The 12,153-nt window shown below is 41.2% G+C and overlaps 1 protein-coding gene across 4 annotated transcripts in view; it reads left to right on the plus strand.

Annotated features, from left to right (window-relative positions):
• Positions 1-12,153, plus strand: part of RAPGEF2 (Rap guanine nucleotide exchange factor 2) — a 651,997-nt gene that overhangs the window by 101,778 nt on the left and 538,066 nt on the right. The gene's annotated exons all lie outside the window — the stretch shown is intronic.

Raw genomic sequence — 12,153 nt, forward strand, 5'->3', positions numbered from 1 at the left:
ATAAAATATTAACAATATAGCACAATAAACTTATTAGAAATAATGACAAGAATTATTTTCCCCCTTCCATTTATCTGAACGAACAACAAATCATAAAAATATCTGTAAATAACCTATCCATACCTCCTAACCAATGCCAAAACATTCCCCCCTTCCCCCCTCCCCGGATGTGTATGTTTTCCTCATTTATATAAATCAATCAATCCTTACAATATTTAGTTAATGGTTCCCAAACTTCCATACATTTTAAATAATATCCCTTCTGAATGGCCATGAACCTTTCCATTTTAAAGACATATCATAAGGATTCCCACCAGAATGAATAATTTAATCTATCCTAATTTTTCCAATTCTTTAAGATAAGCTGCATGGCAACCCCCATCATTTGTTATTTTTTTTTACCGAAATTTGACTTTTTGCCCTCATAGATGTTCCAAATAAAATATTAACTTGATCCCAAATAGATCTCCAGAATTTCAGTATCAAGTAAATGATCCAACGTCCCAGCTTCAAGATGACAGTGCCAGCATCTATTAGACTTGGAGCTATCTACTCTATGTAAACGAACTGGGGTCCAAAACACTCTATGCAACAAAAACAAACCATATTTGTCTCATAGATTAATACATCGTACATCTCATTCTCCAAGACCAAATTCGTGGCCATTGAGACGCAGTAATTTTATACTTGATCTCAATGCTCCAAATGTCTCGGTAGTTTAAAGCATGTAAGAATGAGTCTGGTAAGGGCTGAGGCTCAGAGCAACAAGAGGGAATGCAGCTTCCAGGAGATCAGCATGCAGGAAGAAAGGTCAGCTATAGTTAATTTTCCTATTCAAAAAGAACAATTTGTTGAAATAGAGAAACCTAGAGAAATAACTCTTGAGGCGATATGGGATCTGGTGGCAGAGTTGGCAAAAACTATAAAACCCCAAATTTCCCAAATTGAATTAAAGTTAAATATCCATGAAACAAATATTAAAGGTTTACAAACAGATATTCAGGACTTAAAGATTCAAATGTTGCCACCAAACAACTTAATGAAACGTTAATGAAAGACAATATAAATATGAGAAGAAAATTGGAAGCTTTAGATAATCTTTCTCGTAATAACAATCTCAGGCTGATTAATTTTCCCAAAGTGGCAACAATATCTCCGAGAGATGATAAAAAGATATATGATAGAAATCTTGGATATATCAGAAGAACTGCTTCCACCTTTAACTCAGGCTTATTATCTGCCTATTCAGAAAATTGAAGGACAACATCAACAACATCAAGAACCACAACTACCTACAGAGGTCCAACAGAATTTAAATGTTTCACTGATATTAGAACAGTCGGACAAGGAAATTGCGACACCTGCAACTTTACTTCTCAATGTTGCCTTAGCACCGGATAAAAACTGGTTGCTGAGACTTTACTTCAAAAATAAGTCAAAAGAATTTTTGGGATTTAAAATACAAATATTTCCGGATCTGGCTCGAGATACCCAAAGGCGTCGTCGTGAATTTCTGATTTTGAAGCCGGGAGTTATCGCTCTTGGAGCCTCTTTCTTCTTAAGACACCCATGTAAATGTGTGATATTATATCAAAAGCAAAAATATGTTTTCTTTGAGCCTATACAACTGACAACCTTTCTGTCAGCTGCACACCTAAAAGCTGGGATTAATACAACATGAGTGTTCATTGTTTGATTAGGTCACTTCCTTCAGCTAACTGTGTTCCTGTTTTCCTTCTTATTGATATATTACTAAGATTTTTGTAAGGCTCACTGTTTTACATCTTGGATCCATTAATATGAGGACTTGAGGAGGAGATTAAGATTATTTTTGCTATGATTATAATTATTGATTTGCTTGGAATGTGTTCTTTAATGCCTCTCCTTTCTGTACAAGTGTATACTTGATTGTTTATTTGAAAATTGATAAATTTTTTTTAAAAAAAAGCATGTAAGAATGTCAAATACCAGGATCCCATTTTAAAAAAAATTCAAACCTCCCTTTCCAGAAAGCTAAAACCACATGGGCCATTTAGGATCAGAAGGGAATTGTGGCATGTGGTATCTTTCATTGATCAACCTTCATTATTAATTTGTAGTAATGTAATTATTCTTTAAATTTACTTTAAAAATTATTAAATACTACCACTCTAAACTAGTTTCTCATTTTCTTTAGGGAGTATTTAACCTATGAATTTTTATTAGTTTTTTCTTATTTTTTGTGCAAAAATGCTTAAAGTGCAAATATTTCCTAAAGTGGCTAGTGCAAATCTAGCTTATTTATCTGAATACGCTGTGCAAAATAGCAAACTAGCAAAGATAACAAAAATAGAACATCATGAAAAAGGCCTAAAACTGGCACTTATCTGTTGAACATGATGTATCAGAGAAACGGCACATTCATCTAGCCGTAAGAGACCCGTATATCCCAACCAACGGGAACCCGTTTCGCCGCACTCGAGCGGCTTCCTCAGGGTAATGTAAGGCAAACGGGCTGAAAACAGAGATATCAATGCAAAATAATTGATTAAAAAAAGTCCAAAATAAGTAAATATTGAATCAACAGCTTAAAACACAGCTTACTTCCTTGTATCACATAGCAATCCGGGCTGTTGTTACACACACCCGCTTTCAAAAATGGCGCTTTTAAGCATGGAACACCAGCACATGCGCCATGCAACTACCAATCGGATATTTTTTTAATTAAGAAAACATTGGACAGTATTGTTAAAATGATGTTAAAATGATTGAGCAACTAAATCAAATGAATACAGACCAGTCTATTGTTGTGTTTAAACCATGAGGATGGTTTAAAACTATTAAGGGCATAGATCCACCTTACTTCTCTTCTTTGTAGTCTTTTCACTCTGTCTCCCCCTCGCTGAGTTTTTGGTTCATGATCAATTGCTAAGACTACAAAGAAGAGAAGTAAGGTGGATCTATGCCCTTAATAGTATGCATCCTCATGGTTTAAACACAACAATAGACTGGTCTGTATTCATTTGATTTAGTTGCTCAATCATTTTAACATCATTTTAACAATACTGTCCAATGTTTCCTTAATTAAAAAAATATCCGATTGGTAGTTGCACGGCGCATGTGCTGGTGTTCCATGCTTAAAAGCGCCATTTTTGAAAGCGGGTGTGTGTAACAACAACCCGGATTGCTATGTGATACAAGTAAGTAAGCTGTGTTTTAAGCTGTTGATTCAATATTTACTTATTTTGGACTTTTTTAAATCAATTATTTTGCATTGATATCTCTGTTTTCAGCCCGTTTGCCTTACATTACCCTGAGGAAGCCGCTCGAGTGCGGCGAAACGGGTTCCCGTTGGTTGGGATATACGGGTCTCTTACAGCTAGATGAATGTGCCGTTTCTCTGATACATCATGTTCAAGTGCCAGTTTTAGGCCTTTTTCATGATGTTCTATTTTTGTTATCTTTGCTAGTTTGCTATTTTGCACAGCGTATTCAGATAAATAAGCTAGATTTTGCACTAGCCACTTTAGGAAATATTTGCACTTTAAGCATTTTTGCACAAAAAATAAGAAAAAACTAATAAAAATTCATAGGTTAAATACTCCCTAAAGAAAATGAGAAACTAGTTTAGAGTGGTAGTATTTAATAATTTTTAAAGTAAATTTAAAGAATAATTACATTACTACAAATTAATAATGAAGGTTGATCAATGAAAGATACCACATGCCACAATTCCCTTCTGGACAATAACAACATTATCCTGGGAGTGGCAACTCTGAGATCTTTCCTTCATTTGTAAAACTACCATTATATTAAATGGTCTGTAGTTTTCGGTAGATTAACCTTTTGTGGATCTTGTTAATAGCGGTTAATCTGTTCTCTTGCCTTATACTATTTTGATCCATTTAGGATCAGACCTGTCCATAACTATGGGCTCCTTTTACAAAGCCGTGCTTGGGCCTTGACGCATGGAATAGCGCGCTAAATTGCCACGCACGCTAGCCGCTACCACCTCCTTTTGAGCAGGCGGTAGATTTTCGGCTAGCGCGCGCTAATCCGGTGCTTGCACTAAAACATTTAACTCACCTTCGTAAAAGGAGCCCTAAAACCGTCAAATGATAGCATACTTAAAATGCTCTTGGCTTATTCTATTTTGATGTGTCTCTGTGCTCACAGCAGGAAGTTTTCTAGGTTGTGCAACATGAGCTGATGGCCTGGTCGAGATATTTCTGTGACAGGTTTATTTACATGACAAACTTCACTGTGGCTTCCACATGCTGCTGGACTGAATAGTGGAACCTAGAAGTTGGATGCCAGAAATTCTGACATTGTGCCAGTTTTAAGTGAGCTTTTGGTATATCACATTTAGAGACAGTAAACAGGTGCTGCAGTAATCACAGGACTAATTATATCCTACGGCAGCAGGCAATCATGGGGGGCGACTATAAAATAAATTGGTAGACAGTAGGTGACAGACGCTCATATCTACTTAGCTGTGACAATGTCTTCCTTTTTAATAAGCAGAAATGGTATAATGCTTTTTTTAATGGAGACTGACCTAGTTAAGTGCCAAGTGTTATTGTGCATTTGCTATGGCACATGTGGATGATAAACTCCTAGGCACTTGACTAGATAATCTGTTTTAATAGGGGGTATATGAGATGTGAGTAACTGCATATGTTGTTTTGTAAGTGATTTACTTTTAAGGACTTACTATTTCCATCTGTGTAAATGATCAGGGGGACACGCTGTGAAGAAACTCTGGCGGTGATGAAGCTTAGAGCTTTTAAAATTGTGTTAATTCAGTTATGAGAAATGTCTTCTGTTCAGTTTCAAAACAAAACAAGCATTACTGGCCCCTTAAAAAAAAAAAAAAAAAAAAAAATTTGCTTGGGAAATTCATCTCTCAGAATCTATTCTCTGGATAGGCCCGTCTTTTCTAGGGTCGCTGTGGGATTTCAGTTGGTACTTGTGCCATCAAGTCAGAATAGAGAAGAGAAGTGCGGTACTGCTGGTGCTGCCTTGATTCCCAAAACATGCGGTTAGCCATGCTCCTATTTACCTAATGACAGGAACAGGTTATGACAGTTGAGCGGGCTCAGAGCACTTGAATCAACAAGGAAGATATATGTTTCACAAATATTGTGTTGCGTTGAGATTGACTTTTGGAAAACAAGGCCATCTAAACAAACCAAAAAATTCTGTACTCCTTTATGGTGCACCTTATGAATATACAATTTTCTGTTAAAAAATACTGGCTGCTGAGTAAAAAAATTTGTGATGGTGAAAGCCTGAGCAGTTAGTAACATAGTAGATGACGGCAGATAAAGACCTGAATGGTCCATCCAGTCTTCCCAACCTGATTCAATTTAAATTTTTTAAATTTTTTCTTCTTAGCTATTTTTGGGCAAGAATCTAAAGCTCTACCCGATACTGTGCATGGATTCCTACTGCCGAAATCTCCGTTAAAACGTACTCCAGCCCACCTACACCCTCCCAGCCATTGAAGCCCTCCCCAGACCATCCTCCACCAAATGGCCATATACAGACACAAACCGTGCAAGTCTGCCCAGTACTGGCCTTAGTTCAATTTTTAATATTATTTTCTGATTCTAGATCTTCTGTGTTCATCCCATGCTTCTTTGAACTCAGTCACAGTTTTCCTCTCCACCACCTCTCTCGGGAGCGCATTCCAGGCATCCACCACCCTCTCCGTAAAGTAGAATTTCCTAACATTGCCTTTGAATCTACTACCTCCCAACCTCCAATTATGTCCTCTGGTTTTACCATTTTCCTTTCTCTGGAAAAGATTATGTTCTACGTTAACACCTTTCAAGTATTTGAACGTCTGAATTATATCTCCCCTGTCTCTCCTTTCCTCTAGGGTATACATATTCATGGCTTCCAGTCTCTCCTCATACGTCTTCTGGCGCAAGCCTCCTATCATTTTCGTCGCCCTCCTATGGACCGCTTCAAGTCTTCTTATGTCCTTCGCCAGATACGATCTCCAAAACTGAACACAATACTCCAAGTGGGGCCTTACCATGACCTATACAGGGGCATCAACATCTTCTTCCTTCTACTGGCTACGCCTCTCTTTATACAGTCCAGCATCCTTCTGGCAGCAGCCACTGCCTTGTCACACTTTTTTTTCGCCTTTAGATCTTCGGACACTATCACCCCAAGGTCCCTCTCCCCGTCCGTGCATATCAGCTTCTCTCCTCCTAGCATATACGGTTCCTTCCGATTATTAATCCCCAAATGCATTACTCTGCATTTCTTTCCATTGAATTTTAGTTGCCAGGCATTAGACCATTCCTCTAACTTTTGCAGATCCTTTTCATATTTTCCACTCCCTCTTCGGTGTCTACTCTGTTATAAATCTTGGTATCATCTGCAAATAGGCACACTTTTCCTTCTAACCCTTCAGCAATGTCACTCACAAACATATTGAACAGGATTGGCCCCAGCACCGAACCCTGAGGGACTCTACTACTCACCTTTCCTTCCTCCGAGCGACTTCCATTAACTACCACCCTCTGGCGTCTGTCCGAAAGCCAGTTTCTAACCCAGTTCACCACTTTGGGTCCTAACTTCAGCCCTTCAAGTTTGTTCAACAGCCTCCTATGAGGAACTGTATCAAAGGCTTTGCTGAAATCTAAGTAAATTACATCTAGCATATGTCCTCGATCCAGCTCTCTGGTCACCCAATCAAAAAATTCAATCAGGTTCGTTTGGCACGATTTACCTTTTGTAAAGCCATGTTGCCTCGGATCCTGTAACCCATTAGATTCAAGGAAGTACACTATCCTTTCTTTCAGCAACACTTCTGTTATTTTTCCAACAACTGAAGTGAGGCTCACCGGCCTGTAGTTTCCTGCTTCATCCCTGTGACCACTTTTATGAATAGGGACCACATCCGCTCTCCTCCAATCCCCAGGAATCACTCCCATCTCCAGAGATTTGTTGAACAAGTCTTTAATAGGACTTGTCAGAACCTCTGTGAGCTCCCTTAGTATCCTGGGATGGATCCCGTCTGGTCCCATCGCTTTGTCCACCTTCAGTTTTTCAAGTTGCTCATAAACACTCTTCTCCGTGAACGGTGCAGAATCTACTCCATTTTCTCGTGTAACTTTGCCAGACAATCTCGGTCCTTCTCCAGGATTTTCTTTTGTGAACACAGGACAGAAGTATTTGCTTAGCACATTTGCTTTTTCCTCATCACTCTCCACATATCGGTTCCCAGCATCTTTTAGTTTAGCAATTCCATTTTTCATCTTCCTCCTTTCACTAATATATTTGAAAAAATTTTTGCCTCCCTTTTTTACATTTTTAGCCATTTGTTCTTCCGCCTGTGCTTTCGCCAGACGTATCTCTTTCTTGGCTTCTTTCAGTTTCACCCTGTAGTCCTTTCTGCACTCCTCTTCTTGGTTTTTTTTATATTTCACGAACGCCAACACTTTCGCCTTTATTTTCTCCGCCACTAGTTTGGAGAACCATATCAACTTCCTTTTTCTCTTGTTTTTATTGATTTTCTTCACATAAAGGTTTGTAACCATTTTTATCGCTCCTTTCAGTTTAGACCACTGTCTTTTCACTTCTCTAATGTCCTCCCATCCTAAGAGCTCTTTCTTCAGGTACTCTCCCATTGCATTAAAGTCCTTACGTTTGAAATCTAGGACTTTAAGTAACGTGCGACCGCTCTCCACTTTAGCCGTTATATCAAACCAAACCGTTTGATGATCGCTACTTCCCAGGTGAGCACCCACTCGAACATTAGAGATACTCTCTCCATTTGTGAGGACCAGATCCAATATCGCTTTTTCCCTTGTGGGTTCCGTCACCATTTGTCTGAGCAGAGCCTCTTGAAAGGCATCCACAATCTCCCTACTTCTTTCCGATTCCGCAGACGGAACATTCCAGTCCGCATCCGGCAGGTTGAAATCTCCCAATAGCAGAACCCCCTCTTTCCTTCCAAACTTTTGGATATCCACAATCAGATCCTTATCAATTTGCTGCGATTGAGTTGGAGGTCTGTAGACTACACCCACGTAGATAGAAGTTCCATCTTCTCTTTTCAGAGCAATCCATATTGCTTCTTCCTCTCCCCAGGTCCCTTGCATTTCGGTTGCTTGGATATTGATCTTTACATAGAGAGCTACTCCTCCACCTTTATGACCATCTCTGTCCTTCCTAAAAAGATTATATCCCGGTATGTTTGCATCCCATCCATGTGATTCACTGAACCATGTCTCTGTGATAGCAACAATATCTAGATCTGCCTCTAATATCAGGGCTTGCAGGTCATGAACTTTGTTGCTTAGACTGCGAGCATTTGTGGTCATCGCTTTCCAGCTATTTTTCAGCGATAATCTCCTTTTTCGTATGGATTTTTGTGTCGTTTCACTTTCCGTTGCAATACTAAGAAATGAGTTGCTGATATTGCTTATGTTGCAGCCTTTACTACTATCACATCTTTTCTTTTGCCGGGGGTGGTCTCTATAATTGACCTTCGTACATACACCACCCCCACCTTCTAGTTTAAATGCCTAGAAAAATATTGTCTAAATTTCTCTGCAAGGTTTCTTTTTCCTGCTGTAGTAATATGTAGCCCATCAGTGCAATATAGCTTCTTGTCCTTCCATGTATTTCCCCATCCTCCTATGTACCTGAAGCCTTCTTGATGACACCAGGCTTTGAGCCATCTATTAAAGTCCTCTGTGTTTTTCACTCTTTGCTCTCCCCCTCCAGTCTAAAAATAAATTTCACTTTTTTGTGTTCTCTGGCATCGGAGATGGAAGCAAGAATTTCTGTAAATAGGAGGTAATGCTAGCAGGAGAGATGCTTTCAGGGGGAAGAAGGACTTGTAGTCTGTACTTAACAGATAGCTGAAGAATGGGTTCCTTGTAAGAAAGGAAGATAACAAAATAGACTTGTATTTTGCTAACTACTGAAGCGTAAAATGTACTTAAATTTCCAGGCTTTAGCTTAAGTTTAACACCATGAGGCCTAATATAAACTTAGCCTATTAAAAAAAATAGGCTTAGGGATAGGCCATGTCCAGTTATTTGGCTATGACACTGTTTAACTTAATACATAGGAGGTACATAATGGTATTGTGTCATCCTTTTGGGCTTGGTGAGCTTGACTCTTTTCCTGGTTTGGAGGTTTGGCTGTAGTCCCGTTGGCCTGTGACAGAACATAGGAGCCAGTTGTTAGAGCAGGTGGTAGCTGAATGAGGAAGCAGACACAACAGGAGAGAGATGGATGCTGGACCACAGGAGCAGAGACTCTTGCTGCTTGAAGGAGGTATGAGAGAGCTCCATAGTATGCGAGTGAGTGGGATGAGCCATGTACATAAGAAGAAATGCACTGTACAGAACACCAAGGGGAAAAGAAGAGTGGCGACAACCCCCCCCCTCAAAAAAATAAAAGGGTGTGAGAGATTTCTCCAGGAGCCATATGGTATATATAATGCTTTAAGAACATAAGAATTGCCGCTGCTGGGTCAGATCAGTGGTCCATTGCACCCAGCAGTCTGCTCATGCTGCGGCCCCCAGGTCAAAGACCAGTGCCCTAACCGAGACCAGGTCTACCTGCATTTGTTTTGGTTCAGCAGGAACATGTCCAACATTGTCTTGAATCCCTGGAGGGTGTTTTCCCCTATAACAGATTCCAGAAGAGCATTCCAGTTTTCTACCACTCTCTAGGTGAAGAAGAACTTCCTTATGTTTGTACGGAATCTATCCCCTTTTAACTTTAGAGAGTACCCTCTCGTTCTCTCTACCTTGGAGAGTGTGAACAACTGTCTTTATCTACTAAGTCTATTCCCTTCATTATCTTGAATGTTTTGATCATATCCCCTCTCAGTCTCCTCTTTTCAAGGGAGAATAATAGGCCCAGATTCTCTAACCTCTCACTGTATGGCAACTCTTCCAATCCCTTAACCATTTTAGTTGCTCTTCTCTGAACCCTTTCGAGTAGTACTGTGTTGTTCTTCGTGTACAGCGACCAGTGCTGGTTGCAGTATTCCAGGTGAGGGTGTACCATGGCCCGGTACAGCGGCATGATAACCTTCTCTGATCGGTTTGTGATCCCCTTCTTAATCATTCCTAGTATTCAGTATGGCCATGTTTCAGCATTTTCCTGCATCAGGGGGCTGCACTCTTTAATGCCATTCCCACATGTACATCCAGGAAGGTACATCCTTTCAGCTTGCTTGTGTTTATTTTGTTGTACCCAATCCCAAAATTTCATTATGTGGTGGTGCTCCTTTTGCATGATTGTGAGGAACCCCCTTTTCCCTTTGACTTCTCATTTCTATTTGAATAAATCTAGTATACCTGGAAAAAAAGCTCTGGTGCCATGTCCGCCTGTGGGCTAGAAGGAAATGTTAAATCTGGTAAATTTAGGCACCTTTAACCTTTGATATTAACGAGCTGCGGTCTGATTCTTTTTGGGATGGCAAGAAATCAAACTAACCATTCTTGAAGGGGGCTCTGAGCAACTGCTATTAAGGCACTTTTATGCTTTTCTGCATCACTTTGACCTTTGACTTTTTAAAAATCTTTCCAAAGCTTTTTCTTAAAACTTTCATATGAAAAGAATTCACTATGACTAATCTTCTGCTGGCTGATTTCCATTTTTGTAGGATCTAATTGGACCGTGCAAACAGTTTCTCAGGACTTCAAATCAGCAGGGACATTTCACTAATTAGGAGAGGAGGGCATGTGAAGGGGTTCATTGTAGCTCTTTGTCCTAATGTGGAAATCGTAGGATTCCTTTTAGGAAGTGATTGTGTTTAAACGGAGTTGTTTAAATGGGCTGTGGTCCTCACACTTGCATGATGTAACTAAATTGGAGAATTCATGGTCACAACATTAATGATGGTATCGTCCCTCCTTTTGCCACTACATTAAAAAATGGGCAGAGCCTATAGAAATATAGAAACATGACGGCAGATAAAGGCCAAATGGCCCATCCAGTCTGCCCATCTACTATCTTCTTTCCCTAAGAGATCCCACATGCCTGTCTCATGCTTTCTTAAATTCAGACACAGTGGCCCTGATTCTGAAAAGTGCCGTCCCGATTTTAGGCAGCTGTAGGCGTCCTACAGCTGTCTAATCAACCAATCGGGATGCATGTTTTTAAAAAAATGCTTCCCAGGCAGGCCGCCTATATTGAAGGCGCCTCCGGGAGCCTAGGGAGGCCTGCAAGATGCCTAAGCTCGCCTAAGGGCCTTAAGCAAACCTAGGCGGCCCTACGCATCTCCCTAGTAGAGGAAGAGATGCTTAAAATGTAGGCCAGCAAAATGCTGGTCTACATTGTAAGTAGACGCGGCCGCTATACTTATCGCGGCAAGAGATCTCCCTGCTGCAATAAATATAGCGGCCGCCTGTCCCATCACAGGATAGGCACCTGGGCCAATCAGGCCTCAGGATTAGTGGGGAAGGGCGGACCCGCTATACCTAAGGCCTGATTGGTCCAGGCTTCTAGAGCCTGGGCCAATCAGGCCTTAGACATGGCGGGGATGGGCCGGGAAGGGGCGGGCCCATCTCATTTCCACGAGGCGGGCCTGTCGGCTGGACGGCAGCAAGACCCGTCCAACCGACCAACATTTAAAGGTTAGTTGGGGGAGGGAGGTTAGTTGGGAGGGGAGGTCGTTAGCATGGGGGGGTCCGGCTTTCCGGCAGGAGGAGTTGGGCATCCTCCTGCCGGCGATTACGAGTTTGGGGGGGGGATTCCGGGGTTCCGGCAGGAGGAGTTGGGCATCCTCCTGACCGCGATTACGAGTTTGGAGGGTTCCGGGGTTCCAGCAGGAGGAGTTGGGCATCCTCCTGCCGGCGATTATGAGTTTGGGGGGAGGGTCTGGGGTTCCAGCAGGAGGATTTGGGCACCCTCCTGCCGGCGATCGGACAGGTGGCCGCTATACATATCCCTTGCCGCGATAAGTGTAGCGGCCGTGTCTAATCTAACCCGATTCTCTAACCGGCGTCTGTAACATGGATGCTGGTTACAGAATCGGGGTTTAGTGTAAGCCCGATTCTGTATAGGACACCTCTCCCGGGCGTCCTATACAGAATCAGGGCCAGTATGTCCTCACCACCTCTACTGGGAGACTGTTTCATGCATCTACCACTCTATCAGTATTCTTTGCCTCACTAAGGGCTAGAT

This window comes from Geotrypetes seraphini, chromosome 1 (genome assembly GCF_902459505.1).
Source record: "Geotrypetes seraphini chromosome 1, aGeoSer1.1, whole genome shotgun sequence".
NCBI classification, from domain to species: Eukaryota; Metazoa; Chordata; class Amphibia; order Gymnophiona; family Dermophiidae; genus Geotrypetes; species Geotrypetes seraphini.